Source organism: Triticum dicoccoides, chromosome 2B, assembly GCF_002162155.2.
Source record: "Triticum dicoccoides isolate Atlit2015 ecotype Zavitan chromosome 2B, WEW_v2.0, whole genome shotgun sequence".
In the NCBI taxonomy this organism is placed as follows: domain Eukaryota; kingdom Viridiplantae; phylum Streptophyta; class Magnoliopsida; order Poales; family Poaceae; genus Triticum; species Triticum dicoccoides.
The window spans coordinates 171775706-171787136 of record NC_041383.1 but is presented as its reverse complement, the minus strand read 5'-3'; positions in this window follow the sequence as shown (position 1 = coordinate 171787136).

The following is an 11431-nucleotide window of genomic DNA, read 5'->3' as shown; positions in this document are numbered from 1 at the left end:
CTTACCGGGAAATGTCTCCTAGTGTTTCCACTGAGCCATGGTAGCTTGCTACTGCTCCGGAACACTTAGGCTGGCCGGCATGTGTCCTTCTTCGTTCCTGTGTCTGTCCCTTCGGGGAAATGTCACGCGATGAATACCGGAGTCCTGTTAGCCCGCTACAGCCCGGTTCACCGGAGTCCTGCTAGCCCAGTGCTACAGCCTGGATTCACTCGCTGATGACCGACACGTTCGATGCTGGGTCATGGATGCCTGTCCCTGTAAGTCTGTGTCACTTTGGGTTTACGACTAGCCATGTCAGCCCGGGCTCCTTATCATATGGATGCTAGCGACACTGTCATATACGTGTGCCAAAAGGCGCAAACGGTCCCGGGCAAAGGTAAGGCGACACCCGTGGGAATACCGTGCGTGAGGCCGCAAAGTGATATGAGGTGTTACCGGCTAGATCAATGTGACATCGAGTCGGGGTCCTGACACCCGCTCAGCGCCTGGTGCTGTTCCGGATCGAACTCCCACAAATTGAATGCCCGTTCTTGGCATGGGAGAATCCGGCGGACGAGCATGACTTGGACTATGTTAACCAGCCTGAGCTTCTTATCCACCAGCTTCTGGATACAGGCTTGGAGTCCCGTCAGCTCCGTCGAATTGCCCCACAACAAGCCCTTCTCTTTCCAGGAGGTGAGCTACGTGGGGATACCAGATCTAAACTCGGGGGCCGCCGCCCACGAAGGGTCGCGCGGCTCGGTGATATAGAACCACCCGGACTGCCATCCCTTGACGGATTCCACAAAGGCCCCTTCAAACCAAAGGACGTTGGGCATCTTGCCCAACATGGCGCCTCCGCACTCCGCTTGAGTGCCCTTCACTACCTTTGGCTTGACATTGAAGGTCTTGAGCCACAAGCCGAAGTGGGGCTGGATGCAGAGGAAGGCCTCGCACACGACGATAAACGCCGAGATGTTGAGGATGAAGTTCGGCGCCAGATCATGGAAATCCAGGCCGTAGTAGAACATGAGCCCCCGGACAAAGGGGTGAAGTGGAAAGCCCAGTCCGCGGAGGAAGTGGGGGAGGAAAACGACCCTCTCATGGGGCCCGGGGGTGGGGATGAGCTGCCACTCGTCAGGCAGCCGGTGCGCGACGTCGCCGGAAAGGTATCCAGCGCTGCGCAGCTTTGTGATGTGCTCGTCCTTAACGGTGGAGGCCAGCCATTTACCTCCCGCTCCGGACATGGTCGGAGAAGGTCGAGGCGAGATGTGCGAACTTGGGTGCTGGAGCTCGAGTGCGCGGAGATGGATAAGCAAAGGAGGAAGAAGGCGTAGGTGAGAAGGTGAATCCTTATCCCTTATATATAGGCGGACGAAGACTATGCGTCCCCACTGGCCTGGTAAAACTCACTTATCTCCCAAGTGCCACCATCAATGGCGCGGTTGGGTTACCCACGTCCGTATTGATGAGAATCCCAGAATAAGGGGAACACAATCTCTGCTTCGACAAGATGTGCCAAGGAAACCGCTTCGCTAAACGCGCTGAGGTGGTATAATAAAAAACGATTCAAGTAAAGGCTTGGTAGTGGTGTGACGTCACGCCGCAAAATACGTCAGCAGATTGAACTTGTGCATAAATTATTCTCTCTACGGAGGAATGTGGAATTTATTTTGCAGAGCCGGACACTATCCTGGTGTTCACAATCTTCTCTGGATTATTCAGAGGAACCCGCCATGCAATGCCGAACATTATGCGCGCCGGACTCATCGTCATTGAAGCCAGGTTCAGGGGCTACTGAGGGAGTCCTGGACTAGGGGGTGTCCGGACAGCCGGACTATCATCGTCCGCCGGACTCCAAGACTACAAAGATACAAGATTGAAGACTCCGTCCCATGTCCGGATGGGACTTCCCTTGGCATGGAAGGCAAGCTTGGCAATACGGATATGTAGATCTCCTACCATTATAACCGACTCTGTGTAACCCTAGTCCTCTCCGGTGTCTATATAAACCGGAGGGCTTTAGTCCGTAGGACATAACCTCCATTACAACAATCATACCATAGGCTAGCTTCTAGGGTTTAGCCTCCTTGATCTCATGGTAGATCCACTCTTGTAATACACATCATCAATATTAATCAAGCAGGACGTAGGGTTTTACCTCCATCACGAGGGCCCGAACCTGGGTAAAACATCGTGTCCCTTGTCTCCTGTTACCATCCGCCTAGACGCACAGTTCGGGACCCCCTACCCGAGATCCACCGGTTTTGACACCGACAGGGGTCGCCAGCGATGAGATCCGCGGCGGACGACATCTTCAGGAACAATTGGGTCATGGCCTATGGTGGCTCCCAGTCGAAGCTGAGAGGTTGGGCGGCTCCGTACGGCCGAGGGGAGTCGGATGGTGGCACTAGAAGGACTAGGGAGGCCTTGCTCGTGACGGACGGGACCAGAGTGTGGCAGCGGCCGAACTAACCGGAGACGAGGAGGAAGGACTCCCTCCGTCGATTGCTGGCTGTGGGGGCTCTAGAGGGATGGCCTGAGGTCATCTGAGGGTCTAGTTGAGCACGAGGGTCTCCTATTTATAGGGAAGGGAGGTTGGTCCCGCCAACGGCCGAGGATAAGACCGGCGAACCGCCTCTCTGTAGCCAAGGGGCGCGTGGCGGCGACGGGCGCTAGCGGACGGGCTCGAGGATGAGATCGTCCTGCTCCTAGGGCAACTGGCGCACTGGAGTGGCTCGAGCGGCGCCGTCCATGGCAGAGGCTGGCGGGACGACAGTGGCGGTTTGCGGTGGTGGCGCTGTGGTGTGCCAAGAGGGGCTAGGGTGACTCTGCGACGAGAGAGGGGTCGGGCGCATTGGCGGTGAGTGGTAAAGGATCAGAACGGGCGCGAGGAGGGCGGCAGCGAGACGCGGCGTCTCGGGCGCACACACGTGCAAAACGCGCGTTCTGGCCGCGCCCAGAGCACTGCCATGTGTTCGGCAAAATGCTAAAGCATGCTAGGGGGCCTGGATGAGGCTGGGAATTAAAAGGGCCAGGTTAGAGGTAGCTAGGAGCTTAGTGGACATGGTTGTTGGGTCAGGGGATCAAGTTCATAATGCAAACTAAAACTATGTCAAATCTGGCCATGCACACAAGGTGCTCGACAGAATGCCTTGGGCATCTGGGCATACCTTCTGGTGGCCAAAATCTCCAGATCAGAGTCTCTTTATATGTAGGTGATGGTGGCAAGGTTAGTTTGGCAAGACCAGAAACTTGTTAGTGCAAGTTTTTGAGAAAACCAAATCTGGACAGAAAAATGAAGGCTACTATTGTATGGACCAAAAGTATTCTAAAGGGTCCAATCTCCTGGACTTAAGAGTTTGGTAGAGTGGTCAATAAGCAGGACAAATCCCAAGGCAACAAGAGCAAGATAAAATATGGTTGGCGTGCAAAACACTAAACTGGACCAGAATGAAGATGAGGATGATTTGCTCAATTTTTTCAAAGAACACCAATGGGTTTTTGCATAAAGTTGATCTATACACTACTACGAACATCCCCCAATTTTGGTGGGATCTTTAAAGAAATATTTAAATAGATTGTAGTGCAAATTACAAACTGGACCAGATTTGAAAACTTGAGGTAGGGCTCAAAATCTCCAAATGACTAAAAGAGATTTTTGCATAAAAGTGATGTGGGAACATCACATGACATCCCCAAAATTTGGTGGAAATTTTAAAGAAGTATTTCAAATTGTTGTAGTGCAAATGGGACTCTAAAACTTATGAAAAATCATTTTTAAAGAAATAAAGCTTAGGAAAAATAATTGTAGAAATAATTCCACTGATAAAAAGAAATGGTCTTGGGAAGATATACAAGTCCATCAATATTTTTGAAAGGTTTCCACCCTGAAGGAAAAACTAAAAAATTCAGAGGGACAGAGTGATCTGCAATTAAGAGATAAAACAAGAAAATAAAAATTTAAGTCCCTGGCAAAATTTTAATTAATAAATCAAGGTCAAAATTTTGGGGTGTTACATGCTTCCAATGAGACGTTTGAGGCGCTTAAGAGATAGCTAGCTGAGCCGCCGGTTCTTGCAGCTCCTATTGACAAGGAGCCCTTGCTTTTATATGTGGCTGCTAACAGCAGAGCTGCCGGTGTGGCAATTGTGGTAGAAATGAGGGAGTCAGGCAAGGAATATCTGGTTCAAAGGCCGGTTTATTATGTCAGTGAGGTATTAATTGATCTAAACAGAGATACCCACATTGGCAGAAGCTAGTTTATGGAGTGTTCATGGCTGGTCGCAAGCTGAAGCATTATTTCTTTGGTCATCCCATCACTGTAGTCAGTTCCGCTCCTCTGGGGGATATTATTCAAAACAAAGAAGCTACAGGTCGAGTGGCTAAGTGGGCAACTAAACTTGGACCCCATGGTTTGAAATATGTGCCACGGACAACCATTAAATCTCAGGCCCTTGTTGATTTCATCAATGATTGGATAGAATTGCAGATGCTCGAGGATAAGCTGGATAACACATATTGGACTACTCATTTTGATGGATCCAGACAATTGGAAGGATCGGGGGCTAGAGTTATTCTGACTTCCCCATGAGGTGATAAGTTGATGTTTCCTCGCACTAACAATACAGCCGAATATGAGGCCTTGCTCCATGGTCTTCGGATGGCTAAGGAGATGAACCTAAGCCGGGTCAGGTGTTTTGGTGATTCTGATCTGGTGGCTCAGCAGGTCTCAGGAACTTGGGATTCTAAAGACCCGCTCATGGCGTCTTATGGCCGGGCGGTTGATGATATTGCTGGCCATTTCAAGGGTTATCAGGTGGAACACATTGATCGCAGGAAAAATGAGGCGGCTGATGCTTTTAGCTGACAGGGGTCCTAGCATAAACTGGTACCACCTAATGTTTTTCTTTATGTTCTGAATAATCCTTCAGTTAAATTGCCTACAGAAGAGGATCTTGCTATCCCTGACCCGGAGGCACAGTTGGTGGCGGCTCTCCATGCTATTCCTGATTGGACTACTCCATATTTGGCTTATATGACCCGGGGTGAGTTACCTGATGATGAAACTTTGGCCAGGCAAATAACTCAGATATCTAAGTCAATGGCCATTGTCAATGGCGAGTTACACCGATGGAGTGTTACAGGGGTGTTTCAAATATGCATCTCTCCTGAGGAGGGCCGTGAAATTCTAAGGGAGATTCATGAAGGAGATTGCGGCCATCATACTGGATCTAAGTCTCTCGTTGCTAAGGCTTTTCATCATGGGTTTTATTGGCTGACGGCTCATGCTGATGCAGAAAATCTGGTTAGCAAGTGTGATGGTTGTCAGAAATTTTCAAAACGAGCTCATGTGTCGGCTCAAGAATTAAGGATGATTCCAATTACTTGGCCATTTGAAGTTTGGGGGTTTGGATATGGTTGGACCTTTAAAAGATCCAAGGACAAGAAGACCCATCTTTTGGTGGCGGTTGACAAAGTTCACAAAGTGGGTTGAGGTTGAGCCGGTCAGTAAGTCTGATGCGGCAACAACAGTTCAATTCATCAAAAAGGTGATTTTCCGCTTTGGTTATCCTCATAGCATCATAACTGATAATGGCACTAACCTGTCAAAAGGTGCTATGGAGGAATTTTGTCTACAAGAGCATATTTGTCTTGATGTCTCATAAGTTGCTCACCCCCAGCCTAATGGTCAAGCTGAAAGGGCCAATCAAGAAATCTTGAGAGGAATAAAACCCCGGCTTATGGTCCATTTGTAGAGGATGCCGGGTTGTTGGGTTGAGGAGTTACCCTTGGTGCTTTGGAGTATTAATACTACCCCCAACATATCCATGGGTTACACGCCTTTCTTCATGGTTTATGGAGCAAAGGCGGTTCTCCCTAGTGACATCCATCACGACTCGCCCTGTGTGGCGGCTTGTGTTGAAACTGATAAGGAAAAGGCATGTCAAGATGCTCTTGACTTGTTGGATGAAGAACGCGAACTTGCAACGGCTCGTTCGGCAATATACCAACAGGATCTGTGCCGTTATCATAGCCGCCGGGTTAAAACCCAGACCTTTCAAGAAGGTGACTTGGTGCTCTGGCTTATCCAGGATCAGACAGATATGCACAAGCTCTCCCCACCTTGGGAAGGACCCTTTATGGTCAGCAAAAACTTGAACAACGGATCCTACTACCTCATTGATGTTCGAGACCACAAGGACTCACACACATCGGACGAGGAGACCCGACAGCCTTGGAATATTGCTCATCTTCGGCCTTATTACACCTGAGCCATTGGCTCTTGTGTTGTACATATTTTCATCCATGTATATATTATGATCAAGTATAATAAAGCCGGCATCCCTGATAATTCAGGGCCTCTGTCATTTCATTTCTGAATATCTGAGTCTTTATTGTCAATTCATAAGATCACTTGGGGGCTTCCTGCTCATTGAGCATAGCTATGACTACCCTATTCATCCGGCTTATAGGCCTTGTTGAAGATTCTTGGAGGCTTATTTCCCAACTTAAAGGTTACCAAAGAGAACATGTGGCATTGCACACTTCAAACATAGGTATCCTGCCTTGAAAGGCTTAATATGTCACTTGGGGGCTCCCTGTTCAATGAGCATAGCTTTTTATTAAATCCCTGTTGATCGGTTGGAATGCCAGGTGTAAATCACCAAAATTCCGGTTTATCCTGCCTTGTTTGTCTGCCACTCCGCCCAGGTAATCCTAGAATGACCCGTCGTACTCATGACAGTCAATCTTCTAAAGACCCTGAACTTGTCTAAAGTTACAATGGTGGTTAGTCATGTGAGGCCCGGCTTACAGGTTTGAATGAAGGATTAACCTAGTGGTTGTGCAACCCATGAACAACACTTGATACTGAGGCTTGGCAGCCTATGAACTCCTTGTTTTTCCTGCTTTCTTGTTTTCTGATCATTGTTTCAAGTTGATATTTTTGTACCATATTGACATAGGTTTAACATGATTTAGGCCATGTAGACTTAATCATTATGGCTCATGTTATGAGTATATCTCAGTTTTTTGATAACCTGTTCTGGCTTTGGATGATAAGTCGCCAGCATGTTTGAGTTATGCACTTGGAGTTGTATGCTATAAGTTATGGAACTATCATCCTTATTGGATATGGCGATGTAAGCCAGCAGTATGAATTAATTTCACACATATGTTTTACTTGTTGAATATGAATATGTGAGGTTTTGATAACCCGCCCTAATATAAGACTTTGACAAGTCATCATACTATATTGTGTTGAGTAATATAACCCACCCTGGTTCTGGACATAAGTCGCCAGTGTGTTGGAATATATTCAAAGGTTTTTGATAACCAAGCCTGGTTTTGGATTTTAAGTCGCCAGCATGCTATGATTGAGCACTTGACATTATTTCATGACTAATGGTGGTGTAAGCCGGTGGTATGAACTACAGTCACAGGTATAGTTTTACCTGTTATATGAAAGTGCGAGGCCTGATCACTCGCCCTAGTTATAGACTTTAAGTCGGTAGAATATGATATTTTGAATGTTGTGACCCGCCCTGGTGTCAGCCGCTAGGGTACATGTTGTTCACTTATGTGCAGGTCATACAACAATGCTTGTTATAAACCCGTCTGATGGATAAATATTATGAAGTATAACCTATGGACTTCCACGCATCAGAACGATAGTTTAAGCATATTCAAAAGACAAAACATGCACGATGGCATGGCAGATCATTGTTTTTAACTAGCCTATTACAAGGCTATCATCAAGCCTAAATGATTCAAAGTTTTTCAACAAAATATGGCGCCATGGTATGAGAGCCACCCTTCAGGTCAATTGTGCTCATGCTGAGTGGAGGATTCCGGGTTAGCCTACGCCGGTTCTTTGCCTCCATCTGTTGTGTGGAAATCAGATGTTTTCCAGTTGATGCCCGTTAAAGCTTGGAATTTGGCTTCATTATCAATGAGTTCAGACGGGTCAACTTTAGGGGCAAATGTATGCTTACGTGCTGGCGGGATAAGATCAACAGCTTCATAACCGGAGCCTTTTGTCTTGAGTTCTCTGCTGTATAAGCCGCCTGATATCACGAAAGGTTGGTCTCTTCAGCCAATTTGGTGGCTAATGGGCGTACCTCTCTCACGCATACAACAAAGTCCTCCGCGGTGAAGGGAGTCAGATCCTCCTTATAGCTCGGGCAGCCACTGGCTAGCTTTGCCGGGTCTAGCTCAGGTTTCCACACTTTTCCTTGGCTCAAAGCAGTAAAGGCACCGACTCTGGTGGATGATTGTTTGATCTCTGCAATCCTTTGTGGCAGGATAGACAATTGACTTAGTACGTCTTTGAGGAGTGAAGGTGGCTCCTTGGTGTGAGTAATCATAGCGATTGTGCGCTGGGTGCCTGAGTATAACTACTCCACTAAGGTGTGAGCCGCCTTCAGCTTCACAAGCATGTTTTGCCCAAGATTGGCGCTTCTGGGACCTATAATGTAAAAGCACATGCACTTAAGTTGCCAAGCAAGTTCAGCATTGTGCATTGGAATTTATTGAAATATTTCAAATTGCTTACCGAAGATAGCACTGGTCATCTGTGAAGTATGATCCTGTAAACCGGACAGTTCTGCGGTAACCTCTTTCAAAGAAGCCTCAGCAGACTCTGCCCTTTGCACTAAATCAGCTTTTTCTTCGTCCCAGGCTTTTCTGTCTGCAGCAAACCTGGACTTCAGCTTCTCTAATTCATCAAGGCCGAACTTGAATTTGGCTTTAGCCTTCGGGGTCTTTGATTCTTGATGTTCAAGCCTTTTCTTCAAGTCAGCCAGCCGAGACTCAAATTCAGTGGAGGTTTCCTGCACATGCAAGGTTTAAGCAATCACGAACAGACAAGTTAATATGCACAAGTCCCAAGCCCTTTGCAAGCAATAGCACTTCGCACTTGGGGGCTAATGTGTGTGGAAGCTCTTTTTTGTTTATGCATTTTATGAATCAGCTCAGTTTTGTCAAACTAAGCCGGTCCCTGAGGGCTAGGTTCTGGAATTCTTTCACATATTGAGGATGAACCGGCTCAGCTTTGTCAAGCTAAGTTGGCCCATGATGGCTAGGCCTTGGAAGTTTTCGGTTATATTAATGAGAATGAGCCAGCTCAACTTTGCCAAGATAAGCTGGCTCATGGGGGCTACGACTTGAAGCTTTTTTAGTTTCTGCTAATTGAAGTCTTTACTATGCTAAATCTATCCTATGGCTAAGACTTGGGGGCTGGAGGAATATATTAACAAAGGAAGTGGAAGTTCGTACCTCATATTTTTGGTGCATCTGTTTGACGATGCCCATCTCAAGTTCGGGGCAAGCATGAACTTGGCTAAGATAGCCTGAGAGGAGTTCACTAACGCCCAGCTGAGACTAATTGGACAGATCAAACTTGACCTTCTGCTTCTGGACAAGTTCCTCCTTGGTAGTGTGCTTGGCCAAGACAGTGGGATTCCCCGGCCTGTGTAGCTGGTGCCAGTGACAAGAACATCTTCAGTTTCTTCAGCCGGCTTGGTAGGGATCGGCGGTTTAGCTCCTGAGGAGTCAATGGTCATAGGGTCCACATGTGTCTCGGTATCTCCGGTGGCACCTCGTCGACGGTGTTTTCAACATTTTGGATTGAAGCTTCAGACTCTGGCGGTTGTTTCTCCGGGTCATGATCCTGGGGGTCTTCAGTTGGCTTGATTGTCTTGGCTTTCTTGCTTGGTTTAACCTTGCCACTGAAAGAAATAAAAAAGCCCAGTATGAAGTGTTTTACAAAGTGTAAACAATCAAGGCTAAAATCATTACCCAGGGGAGGTCTTGAAAGTTGGCAGCTGAGTTCCGGTTGAGTTGCCAGAAGAGGAATTTGAGGTTTCCTGGTAGTTTAAGTCAGAAGGAATAAGTGGACGGCGAATAAGACCTGCCTTGGGATAAGAAGAGTTTGAAGTTTGAGGCACCTCTTTCCGGCGCTTGCGAACTAGGTTGTTGGGTAAGCCGGAGGATAACTCTCCGCCCCCACTGTTCCGGGTCTGGCACCGGGTCTCATGCTGCTGTTGCTTCAAAAGAAAGTTTGGATCCAAGTAAGCTAAAGGGTGTGAAAATCTTACTTTCTGGGTCACACGTCGAATTTCTGTCTTGGCAAAGGCTCTGAGTCGGAGGAAATGATAGTTACCTCATCATCATCCGCCTGACTGGCCTTCATATCATCCTGAGAGAGGTCAGCATCAATAAGATGTATAAAAAATGAGCCAAGGGAGTCAAGTTCTACCTCTGACTCATCATCATCATCATCAAGATCAAACAGTTCTGAGACATCAGTTTTCTCCTTGCGCTTTTTAGAGGCCTTGGTTTTGGTCCTGGGCTTTTTAGCCGCCTTTTCATTTTTCTAGTATTTCTTCTTCCAGAAGGCAAAATCGGCCTGTGCAAATCAAAGTGAACATAATGGATATGCAGTTTATGTAAACAGAAAAGTAAGGTGTGCACTGATCACTTACATGAGGAGGCGGGTTAAGAACGCAGAAAGGGTTCAACCCTGTTTTACTGCAGCTCTCTAAGGATTCCCCAAGTAGGCTCTTGGTCATATCATTGATGCCTTTGTCATCCAAACACACTGAGCTACGTAAAGGATCCTTGGTGTCACCGGTGTATATGCACATTAAACCGGGCCGGTGGCATAGGGGTATAATCCTCCATGTGACCCAACAGCAGACTAGGTTGACGTCGGTCAGTCCATTGGCAAGCAAAGCCCTTATTTTGGAAAAAAGTGGCCCTGTACTTGGCCCGTTTAGCGGTCGTGAACCGGCCCGGAAGGGGATGTACGAGGCTAAGCCGGTCCTCGTGGAAACCCAGCAGAGGGTTCTCATCAGATGGAGAAGTGTCTTGGCAGTAAAACCAAGTTTGGTTCCAGTCTTTGGGATGACTGGGAAGTGTGGCTGTAGAAAAAACTGCATCTCTTCGACACTGAATAGAAATTCCGCCAAGTTCTAGGCTGGGTCCATATGTGAACTCATTTTGGCGGTTCAAATAAAAATACTCTCTGAAGAGGTCAACGTTGGGTTCTTCTTGAAGTTATACTTCGCAAAAAACTTGGAAATTGTAGATATTAGACACGGAATTGGGTTTGATGTCTTAAGGATGGAGCTAAAATAAATGTAGCACATCACAAAAGAATTTCGACCTGGGCGGGGAGAAGCCCCGGTTTATGTGATCAGCAAATACTATGACCTCATTATCCTTGGGTTGAGGTTTGACTTCACCCGGTTCTGGGACCCACCAGTGGATGATCTCTTTGGCAGCCATGATGCCAGTCCCAAGATACTCTGTAAGCATTTGCTCCATTACAATGGAGGGAACCCAGTTGCAGGAAGTGACAGTCTTAGTCATTTTTGGCCTAAAAAGAAAATAACGGCGAATGATAAGCCGCCCAATTAAGATGAAGAATTGTTATGAAGAGTTAAAG